Here is a 21,875-nt window from a genome sequence, read left to right as displayed (position 1 = left end):
TGCAGGGCAGGTGGGAGGCTGAGAAAGGGCTGAGAGCCGTGCCATTCTGACACATGGAAGGACAGCAAACTGGGTTTTCTGTAAAGCAAAATCCTCTCAACAGTAGAAGGAGACCATTCTCATGAGCACTACCTGACAAGCTTGAGCACCTACAGACCTCGTGTGAGGGCTGGGTTCAGTTGGATGCAGTGTGCCACTGCAAAGCTGTAACATCACTCATTGCAGAATCCAGGTAAAATCAAGCAAGTGAATGGGGATTTTTTGTTCTGCCAGATGCATAGCCACACAAACATTCCCCAGTATTCCATCTCCACCCTTCAAATTTCAAGACATATTTAGCACAGGCAGCAAGATAGAGCCTGCCTTTGCTGAGGAGGAATATTGCTCTTCCACCTCTTAGTGGAATAGAAACATTGCACTTGAAGGCTTTGCTGCTGTACCTTCTGTCTTGACCTTGAATCTGTGCAATAAACCTGTTGATCCGCAAAGGTGTTCTGAGATTTCTCTCAGATTCTCCTTCCCAGTTAATCCGGTTCTGCTCCGATAACTCTACAAAACTGCATCTCTGGAGCCAAGACTTTTATGATCCAAGCTTATTTCTCAATGCTGTGCACGTCTTCACATGTGGCTTTTTTGCACTGTAGTTGTAGGAAACTCTCCAAGGAATATTTGGCCACATCTCTGCTGCTGGGCTTCCAGCACTAATCTGGGATTTTATTCTAGCATCTGGGCTACCTCATTAGAGCAGGAATATTTGAAATTCTTCCAATTCCATCAGTCTGGAACGGCTATATGAGAAAGTTTCCTCCCCCAAAATACAAATATCAGGTTTAAAGACAGCTTTTTATGAATTCAATGGCTTGATGTGATGCTCAGAGTTCAAATATTTACAGACTTCTACATTGTAAGACTCTCTTCGTTATGGAAAGTCATGCAATTTAAAGTAAGTGCAAATTAATGAGATGAAGAGCTCAGAGTATTTCTCCAAATTAAAGAAGCACTAAAATTTTATTAGGCATGTAGATGCAGTTAAAGTTAACAAACCAACTCAATTTGGATTCAGCTTGGTGCATTCTTATGCAGCCTCAGAGTGCTGTGCACGCCATCCTGCAGTGGGTTCCAGTTTATGTGAGTCACATTTTCTCTTGCTTATATTTTGGGAGTCATTTCTCCAAAAGTTGCTGAGGATTACACAGATTTAATTTTGCTTGATTGAAAACCCAAAGGTCTCAGCATACACTTCTGTTTTGTAGCTAAGACATGAACCAGAGATAAAATTAATGTGAATTCTTCAGGTGATTGTTGATTTGGTTAGCTATAACACATCGTATCCAGGTGTACAAGTAGACCACACTACTTGGGTGTGCTCAACCTGCTTGGTCCCAGAGAGCAGCAGTCTGGCTCTCACCAGCACATAGATGAACCCCTCTGCTTATACATCTACTTATGGATGAGATGCCTGTGCCCAGTCTGGGCTTATGGAGAGCAGCCTGTGCCCCCACGTGAGCACAGCATTTCTGGGCAGTGCTGGACCTGACACATGAATGTCCTTCCAGCTCCACCTCCGGCCTTTGTCTTCTCTCTGATCTTGCCCTGAGTCACTAACGAGACCTTTAATATCTCCAACTTTTTGCTCATGGAAGCCCCTAACTGCTACTATCAATCTAATAGTATGAGTGAAGGATGGGGCTGAGTATAAAAGTTTCTTCCGTTGTTTTTGCAATTCCTCCTTCATTACATTGCCCAGAAAAGGGAACTGAGATATAGACAGTACACAGCTGGCCAGGAATACCACAAAACAGTTATTGGCCACTCAGAGAAACTTCCAGGCAAGCTTCCATTTTCTGTGTTTTGTGACCCACAGAAGAACAAGATTAAAAGTGAAATATTAAAATATGGTAGAAATCTTTTAAAAAGTTTCTCTGTGTCCTTAACTAGGAAAAAAGACAAGAATGAATGATTCTGTAAAGCATTTCAGTATGGTTCCTAACACATCTCCTTAGTGCTACTGTGACTCATACTAATATCAAAGTCCTCAGCATCAGACCAATCTCATCTCACAAACAATCTAATCTTCCTTTTCCTAAATATCAAAACACCTCTCCGACCTTCCAGATACATTTCAACGTGGCAAATTAACATCTCTCAGTACTTTTCCTTTTGCTGAGTTAACAAGCACAGAGGTTTGTTTTTGTGGCAAAGGCAAATCGTTCCTCTTTCCACTGTGATAATTAGTGGAGTCCTCCACCAGTACAGGCTCACAGGAATCCTGTCACTTGTACAGCTTGTGCAATTATGAGCAACATTGTAGAATACACTCATGTCTAATTTTCTTAATAATGAGCACCAGTTCTTCTACTGAGGCTTCTGAGGCTGAATGGCTGTTTTTTAAAGCAGAATTCATGTATACTGTGTTATTCATCAGCATCTTTTAAAAGCTTATGCTTGAGCATCAGGCAGCTGGTAATATTTAAATTCCTCCTTGGGCTCTTAAAGCAAATGATACTGTCTTTGTGACAGCCTGAAAAGGCAAATTATACACAGGCTGCAGAGAGTCAATCTGTGGGTGGACTAGTTAACTCGTGAGTTGGGGCTTTGCTGGTGTATCTCATTGCAGCCCTGTGGAAATGGGCTTTCTTTGCAATGTCCATTGTAATTTAGTGAACAGTCATAGCACTGGAAATATGATTTTGTGTTTCAAACAATTTATAAAAACCTGAAGCTATTGCTTTAAATCTGCCATATATTCTGGAAGACCTCAAAACCTGGAGACCTTCAGCTCCAGTGGCTGTTACCTGCTCTAGCAGTTTGAAGTTAAGCTTTCTGAGGTTCTATGCCTCCCTTCAGAAGGTCTCAGAGAACTTCCCATTATTACTGGATGCAGTTAACAGCCATGGCAGAACAGGACATCTGTGTCTCTGGATGACAGTGCAGTGAGAAATGCGGGGTGGAAGTCAAGGTCTTCTCCAAATGCAGTCATTGCCGGGAGGCAGAGGCACACCTGTGGTGATAGCAATTGGAGAAGGAAAAGGCTCAGGAGAGAGTGTGGGGAAAAATAGCACAGGCATTGCAGGTCGGTTTGTAAATCTGGCAAAGCATTTATCAGGGCTTATCATTTCTGTACAGGATAGCATTAGAAAAGGCTTATTTTCTGAAGCTGTGATTAGAGGGAGAACCCTCAGTATCATGTATATTGTCTCTGGGGTCTGGCATGGTTGCTAGGCTTTGAAGAAGCTCAAGGGAGATTACTAAGAGAGGAAAATGGAAAGTGACAAATGACCAGCATATGGTTCCTGCCCCCTGAAAAGAGTGAGGACACAAAAAAAAGGACTGGCTGAGAAAAAGGGTGCAAGAGGAAAACAGAAGGAGAAGCCTCCACAGTTTGCTGCAGTCAAGATGTTGAATAAGTGGACATCTGAACAGATGACATGCTATAACATCAAATCAGTACTGAACTAGAGGTAGGGAAGCAGCATTTGAAACCCAGACCTCTTCTATTTTTGTTGGAGGAAATGGAAATGCTTCCACAGGAGAATGATCCAAGGTGTAATTTAACATCAAGATGAATCGAAACAAGTGACCAAATAGAGGGACTGATAAAATATGTCTGAAAATGTGTACAGAAATTGTGTGGAGGTGCCAATCCTGAGAAGACTCTCTTGAGATGTTGGCATTTCTATGGTATTTCTAGGTTGTGGTACGTTACCCATCTGTCTATGGAATTAATTCCAAATGACTTCTTTTCTGCCTTCATATCTGAAAAAATAACTTGATGTGCCCCAACCAACTGCTCTCAGTTCCCAAATGGCAATGCTGCATGGTCTGTGAGTGTAGCACATGCGAGACCTGGCCTCTCTACATCTGTGGCCAACTAACCACATTTCTGTGGGTGAATCTCTTCATCCTGCTGTGCCTCTGACTCTCATCCTGTATTTTGAAGCTTATTTTCATTTAACCATAAGCTCTTTATGGATTGCAGCTCTGGGCTTGCAAGGTTTGAGTCCATGCAGCTCAAGAACTTTTGCAAGTTGGATTGTCAAGTTCAGGAGCAGAACCAATACTGAATGACCTAGGTGCCTGCTCACTGAATTTGCAATCCAGTGTTTACTGTGAGCAGCTGCTTATTTGTCCACACAGTGAAATATAATAAGTTAAAATTGCTAAAACAACTGCTGAGTGCAAACAGCAAAAAATATAGCTAGGTGGTTCACAGACGGAAATAAATAAATATGCAACATAAATTAGGCCTTGCAGATATTTGTTTCAGCTACAGTAATAACATTCATGTAGGCCGGGTTAGTTGATCTTATAGCCATTAAAAAGAAAAAAAATGTATTCTATTCTAAGAAAAACAATTCCCAGGAAATTAATATTTATTCAGATCTATAGCATTACTAATCCTTTTATGTATCTTTGCAAAACTTTTGTTTTTCAGTGTATTCAGTAACGTTTCTATAGCTAACTAATGCAGTGGTTTTATTGCATGCAGAAAGTACGTGGAATCTTTAAAAGCAACCCCATCGCTGCCCTCCTCCTGGCACAAAATGGGGTCTCTTTCCAAGGGGCAAAACACTGAAATGCTTCATTTCACTTGTAATTGTGACTAGCTCTAGGTCTCTGAGATGACCAGCAGCATTTCTTCATCTCAAACCCAGCTATCTCCTCAAATGCTGTGCTGGGAGGAGAGGATAACAACAGATGCAAAGCATCCATGCTGTCTCACTGAACCACGCTCCCTTGCTGTTGTAGCAGAAAGAACAGGTTTATTAACATTTCTGTTTCTCCCATTCAGGGAAAAAAAAAGGATAATAGTAAGATGTCAAAGAAAATACTTGTTGATAACAGGAAAATATTTACGTCTGTTTCCATTCTTTCTGTAGGCAAAACCCAGTAATTTTCCTTGTATGTTGTCCATAACATGCATTTTGAAAAAGAAAGAAAAAGGTAGAAAGAAGTCTCCTAGTGCTTAAAGCAGAGCTTTGGGGGAGGCTGTGGGCACTTCCATCAGCACAGCACAGCACAGCGTGGGACATGGAGTTGTGGGGTTGGGGTGCTTGTAGCACTTTTGAGCAGAAAGAAAGTTTGTTGATATTTCTGTGCACTGGGAGAGCAGTAGAAAGTAAAAAATTGTGTTTACAGAAGGGTTCTTTGCTGCCTGTGATAAGCTTTGCTACAAAACACTGGTTGAACTGCCACATAAAAATGAGACATTTATTTTCAATCATTTCATATAGCTTTTACCCCAGCAAAAAGAGTCTCTAAAACAGCCTTTTTTTCCCCTTGCATTTCTTGTCATTAAAATAAAACCCCATATGAGATATCCATTATACGTTGGAGATGGCTTCCCTCAAACAAACAGACCAACCACATAGAAAAAAACAATAACAACCCACAATATCTTCATGCAAACTGTTTCATATACACAAATTATGTCCTATTTGGACACTTGTCATTCCCCAAGGTTTATATGGTTTTCCTCATAAGCTCAACTTCTTAACAGAAATGAGAACTGCTCACCAGCCCTCCTTGAGACCTGGAAAGTATAATTATCTTTCATTTTTCCCAGCAGCTGGGAACTGTCACAGTTGTTCATGACACAGCTCATGATACAGTTATGTTCCAAAAGGTTGGCTGATTTATTCTTTAATTAGAAAAGCTAAATCTTTGTTCATAGGTTGCTGTGAAAGTAATGACTTCTGTTTATTTCCGTGGGAACTACAGTCAATACAAAGAGCACAATAACACCTTTTGATAGAGCATATTTCAGGTACAAAACACTATTATTCAACACAGTTGCCATCATTAGCTGTGCTTTTTTACCAGTGATGAACAAGAGCCTGCATGCTGCACTTGTAAAAGTTTGCACCAGTGGAGATGACCTGTTGTCACTGTTGTCATTCTTGACATTCTTCTACTAACTGCTCTGGAACATCTGGAGTCCACTGCATGCTCCCTCATCCAGCCTCCAATATTTCCTTTCTTTGACCTCAGTTGTGTTGTGGGGCAGGGAGAAGATCTTCCTTTCTTTGTGTGCTCAGAGAGCCAGGTGGTTGCTTTTGTTCATAAACAGCAATTGCCTCAAGAGGAGTTGCATAAAGGGATATATGAGCTGAATAAGATTTTGGAGAATTGACCTCTTTATTTGATGCTTTGTACTAATGCATTTTCTGGTCTTGTGCAATTTATTCATTTATTTATTTATTTTGCCATTTTGACTATTAATTTATCTAAATTTAAAATAAATTAAGACTGCATTTTTTGTGATGAGAACATGTTAAATAATAAGCAGAGAAAGAAAATGGGAGAAATGATCAATACGGAGCATTATAAGCAACTCTGCTTTTGAAAAATAGGTATTTAGAAATGAAATAAATCGGGATAAAAGAAAAACAGGTTATTTTTCTATGTGTAGGTAATAACCCTGTGTGAGTGTCTTGTTCCGGTGCTGTTTGCTAACTAATAAGGAGAATTTCAAAGATCTTGTAAGCACCCAGTGGTTTTTCATAGAAATGCCACAAAACCCATGAATAGTACTGTATTTTAAAAGATTTCTTAGATTGGTACATGAAAATTCTCAGTTGTTTGTGAAGAAACAATGAAAGATGTGGGAGGGTAAGGAGCCAACTGCTGAACTACCAATTCCACCCATTGAGGTGGATGAACCGTACTATCTTGAGGGAAACATAAAATATGGTTTATTGTCTCTGCTCTGATTTCTTTGCTTCTACCAAGTACTTTTTTTCCCAAATCTTAAATTTTATCATTGCATATAGGAAAATGGCTCTGCTTTTGGTCGTATGAATTACCATGAATAGATCGTGCCGAGGACCAAATCACTGCAGAGAACAGAAACAGAAACACAGCTACATGTAGCTGTTTAAATTTAAGCATCCTTTGTTTGGTATTTGGCTTTCATTCGACCAGAATTATTTTACAGGATGTGCTGTGTTTCTCTACTCAGGCACATGCCAGCGTCCATTTTGCTTCCATTAATATATAACTCTTAATCAAAGTCAGCGTTCTGACTGCTCTGCACCCTATCTTGCCAGTCATTAAAGCTCTCAAAAGGACCATACTTTGCCCTCTTTGTATGTAGTCTGTATGTAGATAATGTAGTCTGGGTCCTTTGAAACCCTAGTAGGACCCATTTCTCTTTTCTATCTGCTTGCTTGTATCTCTGAGGACTGCAGTCCATCTGTGCAAACAAGCACCTATGGGAATCGTATCTGTAAGAGAAAACACAGGCTTTTCATGGCATTCATAATCAGGCTGAGAAATTAAGCATCTATGTAGGAAAGGTCAAGCTTGACAATGCCCTTAAACCAATGGAAACTATTCCTAAAATTTTGTTTTATTTTTGGCCAAAGTGATTAAATAGAGCTTGACATCTTGTGTCAGGACAAAAATAAACAAATAATGACAAAGCTGAAAGATCTTGGATTTACAATCAGTTAAGGCCCATAATCAATTAAGACCTATAAACCCAATTATCTTTGGATCAGAATTCCCCATTTTCAAAAGACCTGTGTGGTTGTTTAAATTTGTTATCACTTCATAGCAGTGAACGACATGAAGATTTTAATTAGAGCCAGAAGCTTATACAAGATGAGATTAAAATAGAGAAGAAAAAACTTAATATAATTTATCAGTTTGGGGATTATCTTACAGCATGATCCAATTAATTTTTTAGGGATACTGTTCTGAATTATATTTGTCAGTGCAGAAAGACACAGACCCATTGCTGACAACATTTTCCCAAGTTGAAAGTATATTTTAATAAGTGAACTCTGCTTACCCAATGGCAAGGAAGTTTGTGCAAATTAAATTTTACTGATCAAGCAGAACAAGATTACAGCTATATGGAAATCACTTTAATGGATGCAGATTTGCAGGTTTTAGACTGAAAACTAACCTGGAGGAAATCTTTGTGGTGTTCTGTGCTGATTAAAAATAAATAAAATATTGTGAAGCACTACAGCAGTTTGCACTTTCTCTTATGAGTAGCTCTTCAATTTTCTGAAATTTATTCCATGCGAGATGGTAGGATTAAGTCTTTTTAAATTATTGATTCAGCAAGGGGTTCCATTCGTTTTGCTGTCCCACACAGTTCTCTGTTCCTACTTTGCACAGCTAACCCATGCTAGAGGTATCACAGATAGGAAAGTGAATCGGTGCCTCTCCTTGGGCTAGCATTAAGCTGCTTTGAACTATCAGGACTTCGGTCCTGGACTTCATTCAGAGGGATGACCACATCCTAATGATCAGGTTCATTTTTCATGCCAATTAATGGACATTTGCATGGGCAATCTCTGTGGCAGAGATGTGAGATGAGGAAAAGAGTGTGGGCAAGAGGATGAAAGTAGAGTAAACAGCTTGGAAAAACTGCATGAAGTAAGACCAGGGAAGAAGATGGTGGGAAATAGGAGGGATCTTTGGTATGAACAGGAAGAAGCAGTGGGAAGAGCAGAAACTCCTGCAAATGTAGTTAGAAGTAGATGTGATTTCCTATTCATGAAGGGAAATGTGTATTCACTCAAGACAGATTTGCAGGTAAAAGTGACTCAGATCTGCAATCAAGTGAGTTATTTTTCCCCAAGCTGAAGTTCTGCCAGCTGTGGCATCTAATCATCTCTGGCTGTGTCTGTAAAGTATTTAAAGGCAATTCTGATGCCAGCTGCATCTGCCCATGGTGCCCAGCAACTTGCACTGCCTGAACTGTGATTTCTCCATGGGCCCAGCCTGCCCTTGAAAGAAAGTTGGGTGGATCAGGACCTTGGGTGCCCACAGCTTTGTGAGTACTTTATTCTGCAGCAGGGACTAGAAAACGAGACAGGTGAGGAGTGACTGATGGACCTGGGGGTGTTTAGTTTGGAGGAAAGAAGACTGAGGGGAGACCTTGTTGCTATCTACAACTATACTAGTGGATGTTGTGATGAGGTCTTGTATAATTTTTTCTACACAAAAAAGAAAGTAATTTTTCTAAGCTTGAAGATCAGACTTGCATATTATCTTGGATTTCTTTATTCTTATTAGGAGTTGTGTCAATATGAAATAATGCTTTGTACTATTCTCTGCTGTAACAAATGCAGGCCACTTCATCCAGCTAAGTATTCATTCAACAGACATTCCTGTCTTCTGTTTTCTTCACTTTTTGTAAGATTTCAGCACGGAGATGAACTAGTTCCTCTAGGCTTGCTTAATGGTCAATGGAGAAAAATAAGTATTTGTATGATGCTATTCAGTTGCTCTGTTTTGGACATTTACTTGAGAATGAGATAAATCATGGCCAAAAAGTAACTGTTTCTCTCCAGGGATTATATAGGGAGTATGTGCTACTGGATCATAGAGATTTGGTTGAGTTCACCCTTGTATTATGCATACCCACGTTTACGTATATATATACATATCTAATTGCTTATAATAATTTCTTGGTCATTCCCCAGACTTTTGCTCTCTTTCTTTGTGCAACTATATTGCTAGGCTGAAATTCATTCTTGTTTTGGTGAGTGAAAAGCAATTGGAAATATATTAATATATATTTGAGCTGATATGTTCCACCAAGACCGCGTGCCTTGAACTGAGCTTTGAAATCAATGAATGGTTTTATCTTCTATCCTCAGCTTCTTACGCAACCTTGCGATCTGATGTAGCTTCTTCCGAATTGCTTTTGGATTTTGTTAGTACTACTGCATTTGGGATGTTAGCTATTTACAAGTCAACACTTATTTGGGCCATCTATTGTTCACGTTTTTCCTGGTATATGTGTTGTATGTGCAGGAAAAGTGCAGGTGCACAAAGACTCAGGCTAGTCTGATCAAGATGTATGTAGAAAGGAAGAAAGACTACTTAGTTATTTTCCCTACTGAGAGCTCTGTTACACAAGCAATTAACTTAACTGTCCTGGCATGTTTTTGAGTCTTTTTTTCTCTCTCATTCTGTCTTTTTAAGATGTTCCCATTCCTCTTCGTTCTCAGATTTCCAAATGTGTGAACAATTAGTGTCCTCTGATGTTCGTTAAACATTGCTGGGCTGTAAATTGAGATTCAACATCATATTTCCCGAAGTCAGAGCAGTCTGGGTCATTAAAAAAGACTGGGTACACAGTGTGGAGGGTCGTAACTTGCTGATCGTGTCACAGATAAAAGCTCCTTTCCAGTGTTCTTCTAATGACTCCTGCAGTATCTTTGATATCTGGAGAGTTTGTGGCCATTTTCTTTAATGCCCTGAGTATTATGAGTTGTAAGTGCTTAGTTTCTTCATGTTTATCATCTTGACTGAAATATCTTTTTTTTCTAGAGAGGAGAAAAGCCTGGATGCCTGGAGTCTCGGTGATGCAGAAAATTTGCATGGAACCTCGCTGGAAGAGCATCCTGAAGTTATGAAAAAGCAAATCTAAACCTTTAAGAACATTTCTACAAATCAGGTTCTTCAGAAAAGAAATTGTTATTGCAGAAATTTTCATTGGCTTTTATAATTTTCATTTAGTATTAGCCACTATATTCTTTTCATCTATTTTTCCTTACCACCTGAAGTGCCAAGTCCTATTTCACTTTCCCTTTGCCTATAAGCAAGCAGTTAATCGAAAAGAAGCACTAAAACCACAGAGAAATGGGAATAGTGTAGAAGAGAAAAAAACTCGGCTTGCTAAGGGAGCTGAAGAGACCAGAGAAGAGGAAAATTGGAGGCAATCTTCTGTATCCACCTACCACATCCTTCAGTGCTTATTCCATCATCTGTTCAGAGAAAGATATAAGGTAAGGAGTCTTCATCCAGTATGACCTCTGCTCCCAAGAATTAACAGGGGTGAGCAGGCATCTCTCTGTGCCTCTGTAAACATTGAAGCTTGGGTGAAGAAAATAAAATAAAATAAAATAAAAAGCATACATTTCTAAAAAGCCCGATAACTATTGAGCCTCTCTGTTAAAAGACACAGAAGAAGAGACCCACAGGTGGGTTGACTTGTATGTGGACTTGCATGTGGTTTCTACTATGTAAATGGAAATAACCAGTAATCGCTCAGATGAAATTATTCCTTCTGACGGAACCGTGGCCATCCCAGCTACAACCCTGTTAATGCTGAATATTTTCTGCCCTTTCCAGACCTCTTCTTCTTACAGTCTGTAGAGTAAAACCGTACAAAAGTCTGAAGGCAGAAAGCCTCCACATAGCAGCTTGAGGATCTTGATGTTTGAGCCAAAGAGCTGATGTTACATCTGGAGAAAAATTTGGAGGAGTAACAGCAAACAGACTTTGGGAAAATTTCTTTCTCTTAATCATAGAATGGCCTGGGTTGAAAAGGACCTCAAAGATCATTTTAATTTCAACCCCTTGCCATGGGCAGGGTCGTCAAACACTAGACCAGGCTGCCCAGAGCCACATCCAGCCTGGCCTTGGATGTCTTCTGGACTGGGGCACTCACAACCTCTCTGGGCAACCTATTCCAGTGAACAGGTTTCTCCTTGAAAGTATTTGGTGAGTTCTGGGATAAACGAGGGAACATCCACCAAACACACAGTACTCATGCCTTACCCATCCTCCTCTTGTCCACAGCTCTGCAAAGAGTGAGGGATGCAAGCTCAGGTTACCCCTGCACTCAGGCATCCTTTGAAGGAATGGGAGGGAAAAATCAGTCAGCCTGCCCTGCAGAACAAAGTTCACAACAAAAGGATCTGTTTAAAACAGTTTTCTGATGTCACTCAATTCCTTTCATGAAATCATCATCATTGATGCCTGTTGCTATAACAACACGTTAATCTTTCTTCACTATTACTCATGCAACACAAATGCCTACAGACATGTCGCTATTGTGAAGTATACCTGTAAAATGTTCATTTAAAAATCTCTTATGTGCAGTGTCTCAATGGGATGAAGCACATTTATTTACAGAAACATCATTTCTTGAAGAAAAGCCAGCTCCAATTCATCCTAAGCAGCCTGAGTGGAAAAAAATAAGGAAACCGGAGAAAAGAGCATTCTTTGAGTGAATCAGCATTTTCAGTGAACACTTTTCTCTTTTTTTTTTTTTTCTTTTTTTTTTTTTCTTCAGTATTTCCAAAATTCTTTTCAAGAGCTCACAGTAACCAGCTGTTTTCTGCCTTTTGAGTTTCATTCTGTATAAGGGGTTGCAAAATGAAGCTGAAGCAGCTTCAGCTATTGTGGTCAGTTCTGTGGCTTTCTGTGTTTGTTCATATTTAGGAATGCTGATTAGAAAGAGCAAGTGCCTTAAAGATCAGAGTTTATCATTTTTTTCTGGACATTATTAAGTTCATGTCGAACATCTGCCTCTTTGGTAACATCAAAGGCAGAAAGACGTCAATACAACAGGCTGTGTCATGGATGGGAAATCTGCTTCAGCAGTGCTTAATATGCCATTAATGAGTGAGGACCACAAGGCTCTGGTTTGGGGACCAGAACAAGGGGGGTTGTGCTGGACTTGGTAGCTTTTAGATATAGTGCAGAAGGAGGTATAGCTGTGCCACCAGTTGAAGCATACCTTTAGTTAGTTCAATAAATATTGTCTGAGTGTCAGAAGGATATACACTACATTCATGAAACAGGCACAAGCTTTCAGATAGCTCATTTAATTTTACTTTTCTGTAAAGAAAAGATACATATATTTAATAAACAGATGTTTCAAGGAAAAAAAAAAAATGGACTAAATCCAGAGAAACACACTGAATAGATGAAAATATTGTTTCATAAAATAGTTTTATGCTTCAATAAAAGCAAAGAGTTCAGCTTAAGTCCCCATGCAGTCATATTCACAAAACATAAGTGAAGGTACAGGATCTGTGAGTCACTGTTTCTCCTGGCAGGTTTCTGAAATGTGGGCTGACAGCACTTGGCACGGCCAGTATGATATCACAACAACCAGAGTAAATAGTCGCAGAAATCTTTTTCAGCCCTAGTTGAAGATCAGCGAAAGCAGCTATGGGAGAACTGACATTGCCTGACTGCCTCATCTGAAATAAAGCCTTTTTTTAATTCTTGTTTCTGTGTCACTATTGCTTGAGTGAGCTGTTTTCTGTTTCTTTTCAGTTATGTGGCCTGACCTCAGTATTTTGTGAATAATATTGCCAGCACTGTTAACTTCCTTAGAAACCAAGGAGGGTGGTGAGATTTCACTGGGGGAATAGAAGCAAAAGATTTGTGCTCAAGAGCCCAAAGCAACACATCAGTGACCTGAGTACAAAATAAGTTTGATTGAGCTGGGCACACCTGGGTGTAAATTTGAGTCAGATCCTTCCTTCTCCTTCAGGCTCTACACCCACCACAGCACCTCTGCCTCTGACTGGCTTACAGAGTAGCCAAGGATTTGCAGCAGTTCTTTGCTGCTACTTTAGGAGGCAGCAGAAGGATGCAAAATACTCCAGTGGCCCCTGCAACTTTGAAACACTTTAAGTTGTTCTGAGCTTGTTGATAGATGGAGACTTCATTCATTGGGTGACTTTGTCAGCAGGAATTTCAGTAAGTTAGGGGGGATAGAGGTGGAGAATGGTTCCTTCTGATGGAAACCTGCCAGAAGAGCATTTACTTTCAGGTCAGCCTGCATATTTGCATAGATGGGGCACATGGGAGATGCAGAATTTGTGGTGATGGGCACCTCATCAGCTCTCTTGGAATTACCAGGCTGCTTCTCTCTCTGCCACAGACATCAAATGGTGACTGAATCGGCTATGCCTTATCCGAAACTCGACTAAAGGTATCTGTGTGAAAGTATTCAGTTATTATTTCCTTGATATTTGGTTATCAGTGCCTCACTAACAGTGAACAAACCCCACCAACACTCCTTCCAGGTCTGGTCCGCACCAATACATAGCCTTCTGTTTTTGGTGAAAAACACTGAATGGAGAACGATGCATAATTTCTATGCTGTGCCTGTCAGACTCCACACACTAATGCTCTCTGTCACTTCCCTTCCATGTACTTATGAATATTGCTCTTTGTTTGATGATTTTTTTCCATTTTCTTTTGTCAGGTTGTCACAATAAATTGTAACTCTCAGAAATGTATTGCAAGTAATTGCCAGATATTTTTATGCACCATGCTTGAGCTGCAGCTTAATCACTGAAGATCACTGTGAAATTTTGATAAAACTTTATTTAATCACTTCAAAATCTGCTTGGAACTAGAAACAGAAATTAAGTGATGTGTTGCAGGTTCCCATTTATATTAACATGTACACTCAACGCTCTGTAATAATAAGACATAAGATTTTGGTGATAGTTTGTGCTTCCTTGCTGTAATGTGCTTGACTTAACAAACTTTTAACAGGCCTCCAACTTATATTATTCTCCTGAAAAGTTGTGAATATTCATTCAATTTTAAAAAAGTACAGGAGTTAAACACATGAGCATGCATCTGCTGGAATGTTTGGGGATTTTTCTATACAGTAAAACTATGATCAATAGTGAAGGTTTTTTATTGTTCACTATGGAAGATTTAATAATGGCTTATAAAGGGTGGCTCTTTCTCATACTTGGAGATACTATGTACCCAGGAAGAAATACGTGATTGGATGAAAATTTGTAAACTGAGATCATAGACCTTTTTTCAAGGGATGGCATTCAATTCCCAAGGCTGTTGCAACAACTTTCTGCAGTCTGTATGATAATCTCTTTCAGTTTTCTAGATGGAAGATATTCCTGCTTTCTTCTGAATTGAAAGGTTAATGTTTCCACAATATGGGATTACCTTGTCCTGTGGATTGTCTCTAATGCCTTTGATATATGAACCCACAGACGTACTTCTCTCTGTGCTGGTAGTGAAAGGCTAGCCTGTAAAACAATCCTTGTTCACTGATAAAAAGCACACTCCAATTTCCGAATTCTAGGGGGGATTACAGATACACAAAGAATCTGTCTGCCAAAAACATATCATCCTGTTGGTCTGATTTCTCAGATTATCAAATTGCACTAATATTGATCAGTTGGCCTTAATGGAACCAAGAAATGTAATTGTATTATTGCAAAGGGTTATTCCCAAAGAACACAGCTCTATGCAAAATCCCTGGAGAAAAATACAAAGCATAGTATGCTCTTGCTTTGCTTTTTGAGTGTTTCTGACAATTGGGAATGGCTAACAACCTTCACAGTCAGATGCTCCTGATAAGATTTCAGTGTTACACAATCATGCTCTTGTTCTGCTGGGATTGCCTGCCTTGCCATGTTCTTTTCACAATTCTCCTCCAGTAGCAGTCTTTCCTATGAAGGGAGAGCTCTTTTCCACCACAGAGTATTCTTGTCTTATCCAGAGGTGAGGATATCAAAATGGTTTGAGGGCTTCTTGCAAACTGTTTGAACTCTGCACAGAAAGCAATATGCACTATATGAAACATTCATTATACATCTATTTTGCCCTGCTTGTATTACCTAGCTGATTACACCCTTTACATAAGGATGGCATATAATGTAGTAAAAATGTAAATTTGACACTTAGATTGCTGAGTCTCTGTTTCTTTCCTTTATATCCAAGAAAACTCAAAACAAGTAGCCTAGGATAGCCATTATCTAGAGAAAGCTCCAGTAGACTCAATCCTGAAGCACTTTTACAGGGCCAAAGAAATGTAGAAAAGAAATACAAAACCAGACCATGACCCCCAACTCAAAAATCTCATTGGTCCTTTCTTTCTAAGAATCCATAAGATACACCTCTCAAGCGATATGAACATGTTGGACCTAAAATAGCATTTATGTTAAAAGCATGAAGATGCTAAAAAAGCTCTCAGATGCCATAAATATGTCATTTGAGCAGTATGTAGCCTTAAGATGTTATGAAGTAGGGTAATAAAACATTATTTAGCTTCTGTTAAAAATTATGATGGTTTTTAACCCTGAAGGTGGTCACTGTAAGCTATCAGTAGAGAAAGTGAATTTCTCCTCACTCTTGTCCTCAGTATAGAACATCCTTCTTATAAATATACTCTACAGCAGCCACAGTTTTTAATTAGAGAAGGATTTATTAGGTAAGGTTCTGTTGTTCTCTAGGGCCTTTCTAGCCCACTAATAATGACAGAGGGCTGTGATATTAACTTTCCTATTGGGCTTAAAATCCAGGCAAAAGTGATGCAGACCTCAGGGCTCATGTTGCAGAATGCTGGTATCCACTTCCTGCACTATCAGATGGACCTCGTTTCGGAGGCAGTAGGTGCTGGATGTCCTATGGGGATGGACGAGTGGAGAGCCCATTGTGACCCAGTGCAAACCCTGCCCTCACCCACAGGCACTGTTCCACCGGTTCTGATAATGGGGTTTTACAGGTCCCAACGTAGAAGCAAAGCACCGCGGCCAAGATCTATCCAAGGACTTCAGTGTGAAGCAAGGTGGAGGGACAGAGGCAAAAGCAAGGACAAGGACAAGGAATAATCTGTAGTGTGGTCCCAAGTCCATCATCCTGGTGCACCTGCATTACTCAGGCATGAACAGCTGGAACAGGGCTAGTCAGGTGAGAGTGCAGTAGGATCTTTTTCAGTCAAGCAAAAGAAGACAAATGCATTTCTGTTTTTGGGTCAGACATTTTATATCACAAACTAAGTGTTCATTTTTGTCAGGTGCTCTTCCAATATCAAAGAGCCCTCATAAATAATCCACTAATGTTGCACTTTTATCATAAGGTCACTCGCTTAATCCCGTGTGGGCAGCGACAAATGGCAAGCTGTGTCTGACTCAACCATTTCTCTGGCGCCCTCTCATTATATGCATTTGGAATAAAACTGCACTATGCCCTGCTGAGTAACCTTTACAAAGCGTGCTGCTTACTGGGTAGGGTTTGAGGAAAGACAGAGCAATCCAGACTTTTCATAAACACAACCCAGTTTTTAACTAGACTGAATTTTCACAGTAAGGATAATAATTTTCGTACTAAAACTCAAATAAGCGCTATTATAATTGTTTTCCAGTATCCATAGGTATGCTGGACGCTACTCAACCTAAATGAAAGGACCAAGACTCCTGGTTTAAAAACTCACAAAGTTCCTGCTTCTGCAAAGGTCACTGAAAGTCATTTTCATAAGTGCGTAAGCTCTTGTGAAAGGATACAAGTTTTACATTCACTCAGATGTCTGGCAAAGTTTAACTTATCAGGCAAAGAACATGCTTGGTTTCTGTGAATGGGCTGAAATTCAGTCAGCCCTCCTGGGAATTAAGAATGTGGTCACACTAGCTCAGAACAAATATCCCCCTCTACCCAAACTGCCTGTGAGCAGACACCTATGGAAGACATAAAACAAGGATGCTTCCTCCTTACCCCATCGCCACTAATTTCAGCTTGAAGGATTTCCAATTCCTGCCCTGATTTATCTATTCAGTAAGCTCCGAGCAGCCCCTCTTTTGTGGACTTGTCTATTCTCTCCTTGACTCCATTGCATACCTGATCTTTATGTTTTCTTTGCTTTTTGACTTCAACCAAACACAGAGCTGATGGTTTTAAGAAAACAGCTGTCGTTTCCCAAGACCTCGTTCTTCAGTGGTTATGCTCAGCTCAGAAGCAGATGTCCTTACTTTTTTGTGTTTACCTATAAATATGACCTTCATTTTGCTCAGGAGGCAAATCATGTTACCTTCACATACCTGATATTTTTTTTGTATCATAAGCATCTGCAGTTTTCAGTGTGTTCTCTGATTATATGTGTGTGGAAATATTGGCATAAATATTTAAAGTGAGTATATTTGACTTCAGTCTCAGAAGGCAGCAGTCTTGAATAATTGCAATACTCTCAAATATGGCTAATATAAAAAATGTAAGGGAGAAACCAAACTGCCAATTCAGTGTTTTGTCCTTCCCATGGTGGTTTGCTTATTTTCTCTTCATAGATGAAGGGCTACAGAGACTAAACTTGCTGAAGACACAGGTCTTCCCATATGAAGCTTCAGCGTAATGAGCAAATAATGCATTAAATTGCTTCCTCTGAATTATCTATGCTTTTAATTTTAGAAAATCAATCAATTTGAGGGTCAAATTAGCTTACAATTTATCAGTGTGTGATTTGCTTCAAAACAAGTGTCCATCCTGCTTCAAAGTGCAACAATCCATGTATTTCACTTTGTAACCACTAATCAGCTGAATGCAGAAAGTTTTTTCTCCAAGCAGATAAAAATTATCTTTCTTTAAAGCTCAGTAAGTCCTAAAGCCTGGCAAGCATTACTGATCTCCTCCCTCTCAGCAGAGCTGCTTGAGGAGGGAGACATCATTGTATTGTCCCTGCAGTGGAAGTCTTTGAAGTTAGTTCAACAAAGATAAAACAAGCTTGGAGTATTAATAAGCTGCAGTCACACCAGGATATACTGAGTTACACTAATATATACTAAGTCTGTTGTCCTGAGCCATTATAAATTATGTCTTATTATGTAGTTCATAACCACAGGAATTTCATACGAAGACTATAAACTATTTATTATGTAAATAAATTAATTTTTACTCATTAGCACACTCTCACAGAGTTGAAAATATTTCTTCTTAGACTTCCTGCATTAAGATTTAAACTATATCAGCAACCACCATATCTAGGCTTGCAAATTCTCTCCTAAAGTCCCTGACTTCTGAAATCAGAGACTTCCAGCAAGTTCTAGTTAATTCTAACTTAACAGTTTTAAAACACATGGAATTGAAAACCTAAGAAACCATTACATTGACATCTTGCTGCACCAGACAACAGGAAAAAGCTGTCTCAAAAAGAATAGGGCAGTAGTCCAGTATAAAGGTTGGAAAGACATAAGCTGAAGATCAAGATTTAAGTGTAGTTAAATGTCCATATGTCCTATGATGTGTCCTATGATTCTACAATAATTGCTAATGCCACTGTTGCAGTAGTGTCAGAAGAATGGTTTCTTGCAGCGTTTGCTGATGTTTTGTTACATGGCTTTCTCAGGCGTGCGTGCCTGCTCACAAATCAGCCCGTCTCAACCAGCGTGCTTCCACCATTACACAACTGAGAACATCTGTCTGTGGTGAGGACACCCCACCACAACCAAATGGCCGTGCAGCAGCAATGCATCCCTGCACATCTGCTGCATCATCTGAGGCAGATGGTGCTGCATCATGCAACACAAAGCAATGAACTAATGCGAAGTTTCTTTCACCCAAATTGTGTTAGGTTTGGAAATGACACGACCCGTAAACATTCATGCACAAAGCTGTATGAAGATCAAAGAGAATTCTGCACAGTAAATCTCACAGTCAGTGAGTTAAAGTGAAATATATGGATGAGAAGTTGTAGATAAGAAAAAATAAACTTAGATGATACGCTATAACCAGGCAGGTATGATTAAGATCTTCCCTTGATTCATATCTATAAATAATACATAATTGGATTATTACAGAATTATCATATTGGTGTCTGTCTTATATAACACTTAATCATAGAATGGCTAGGAATGGAAGGGACCTTAAAAATCATCTAGTTCCCACTTTCTTACTGTGGGCAAGGTTATATACATAGTTACACTCTGGCATAGCCAAGCATGAAGAAAAATTAAATAACATCAAATAACAGTGGAATTAATATGAAATTAGTATCGACCAACTGAAGACATCCATCCAGTTATGGAAGTGCTCTGCACCAGATGCTAGAGTAGGTCTTAGCTTTAGTGAGCAGCAGGAGTGAGATCCAAAAAGGAGACATTCTATCTCTTTGAAGCCTGCATGGTCCCAGCATCCATCCTCAGGGACCATTGGTTGTGCTGTGGTTAGCCTGGCCATGAGCACAGTGCTGCAGCCTCTAGAGGGTGACAGTAGGTGACCGGGTGATGACAGCTGTGGGCACCACAGGCTTGCAGGAGTCACCTCCACTCCAGCAGGGGGGGAAAGCTATGCTGACAGCTCTCTCTGCACCAGGATTGTTTGTAGGCTCTAAGCCAGACCCAACAATAGGTACCAGTAGTCAAAACATCAGCTCATCACCAGGTCATGCTGGCACAGGAGTATTTACAGAGGAGATTTTTATAGCACGCATTCATCTCTTGTTCGTCATTTATTTGCACGCTGATGTGAATCATTAACAGTGCTCTTTATCCAAGCTTCTTTAAGAAAGGCTGGATGTAACAAACCACATTTCTGTCACCGTTTATTGGTAACATGGCAGAGTCAAAACCCTAGGTAGCAGCACTCAGCGTGGGAGCATCTGGCTTCTTCAGAACGCTTGAACAGCTGCTAAAGAAAAAGGTTGTTTTTGGTTGCATCAGGTGTCTCAGCAGGAGTTTAATTTGGGGGGAAAATGTCAATCTACCAATTCTCAATACTGGGAAAGCAAAGCTCCACCACAAACATCACTAATGGCTGGCTCCCAATAGCATTTGGGGGCTGTTGTCACTATCTGACCACACCTTGCTGGTAGCTGGCTTGGAAACTGAAAGCCAAAGACAGAAAACTGCTAGGAAGTATGCGCAGGGAACTGGAGACTGAGGAGAGGAGATGCTGGGGAGCTGGTAGGGTGGTCTTTGAGGAGCTGTAGATGAATGAGTCTCTTTGATGGGAAACTCTGGGGCACCCTCTATTACTTTCTACCAGCCTTTCTCCTCTTTTGGGCAATTCCCCAACTTCTGGATGCAAGGTGAAACTCCTGGCATGGACAAGATGTAGAACTTTCTCTTAAGAGAAGAGGAAGGGACAGGCAGCAGCTGCTGAGGAAGGTGGCAGGATGAAAGCATGAGCTTTGTGTTTCTTAGCAAAAGGGGAGATGTTTGGAGCAGGCAGGAAGGAGAGCAAAGAAGGAAAGGAGCAGGCAAAAGGAGAAGCAATCATAAATTCAGCCTGTGGGACTGAGCAGCCTCCAGATACTCTTAACTCATCTCAATTTGGAAATGCCACTGACTCCTCATTTCTGTGCTGAGCATCCAGAGCCAGATATCTCTCCTGAGAAGTGTCTGAAACCAGGGCTGTGGCTTAAAATGGCTTTGTGAAGCTGAGTAGGGACTGCAGAAAACCTAATAACTCCTCAGTCACGGCAGTTTAAGCTTTGCCTGCAAAAATGAGAGACTGAAAGTGGCCCAGGAGCTGGTTGGAAGGTCTGTCACATACAATTTACATTTTCTTTCCAAAAGGTTGCTCTCTGTGGGACAAGTTGAGGGGTATTTTATGAGCTGATGGCTTGGCTGCTCAGGGAAAGTCTGCATTCCCTTGCCCCTTCTCTGAGTGATGTAGGCTGCAGGTGGAGGGTGAGCGTCCTGCATAGAGCTGATGTGTGGTTGAGGCAGATGGAGCAGGCTGTGGGCGCAGCCCTGGCTCTGGGGGGAACACAGTGCTGCATAGATTGTAGCTTGCTGGGGCCAGCTGTCATCCCAGGGCTGCAACCCATTCCTGAGGATGGGCCTGCTGGCCTCTGGGCTTTACAAAGAATTGGATGGATATGATGGCTTTTCCTTATTGAGGTGAGTTCAGAGTACCTGGAGATTGTTCAGACTACCATTTGAAACACTGCTGTTTGTTCTAATTCACTTGCCTCTTCGGCTGAAGTTAATTGTTTCCTGATGTCCCCCGTATGGTGCCAGTGTCTAATATAATCCAGAAAGCAATTACATGCATCAGAAGTCCTTCAGTTCCTTTCCTGTGTTAGCTTATCCTCTGGGAAGCCAGATGTCTGAAGTCTCCCATTTTTGCCTATCATTAGTAAACAAGAGAGTAAAAACTTGTTCTGGCCCATCCCAGCCCTTCCTGGCTGGAGGAAACAATAGTCTGCAAGGAGACAGGGAGGGAGGCTGGAAAGCACCTAAAGATAATCACCCATGAACACTGCAAAGTGATTAATCCTGTGTAAAATACATTACTCTCACTTGCTGTAAGTAACACTTTTGTCTACTATACAAGAAAAAAGGCAAGGACTAAACATTTTTTGGATCTCTAATGTCAAAACTTAGTACACGATCACTGCAATGCTGTGGTAT

Source organism: Tetrao urogallus (assembly GCF_951394365.1).
Source record: "Tetrao urogallus genome assembly, chromosome: 2".
Taxonomy (NCBI): Eukaryota; Metazoa; Chordata; class Aves; order Galliformes; family Phasianidae; genus Tetrao; species Tetrao urogallus.
This window is presented reverse-complemented; position numbering follows the sequence as displayed.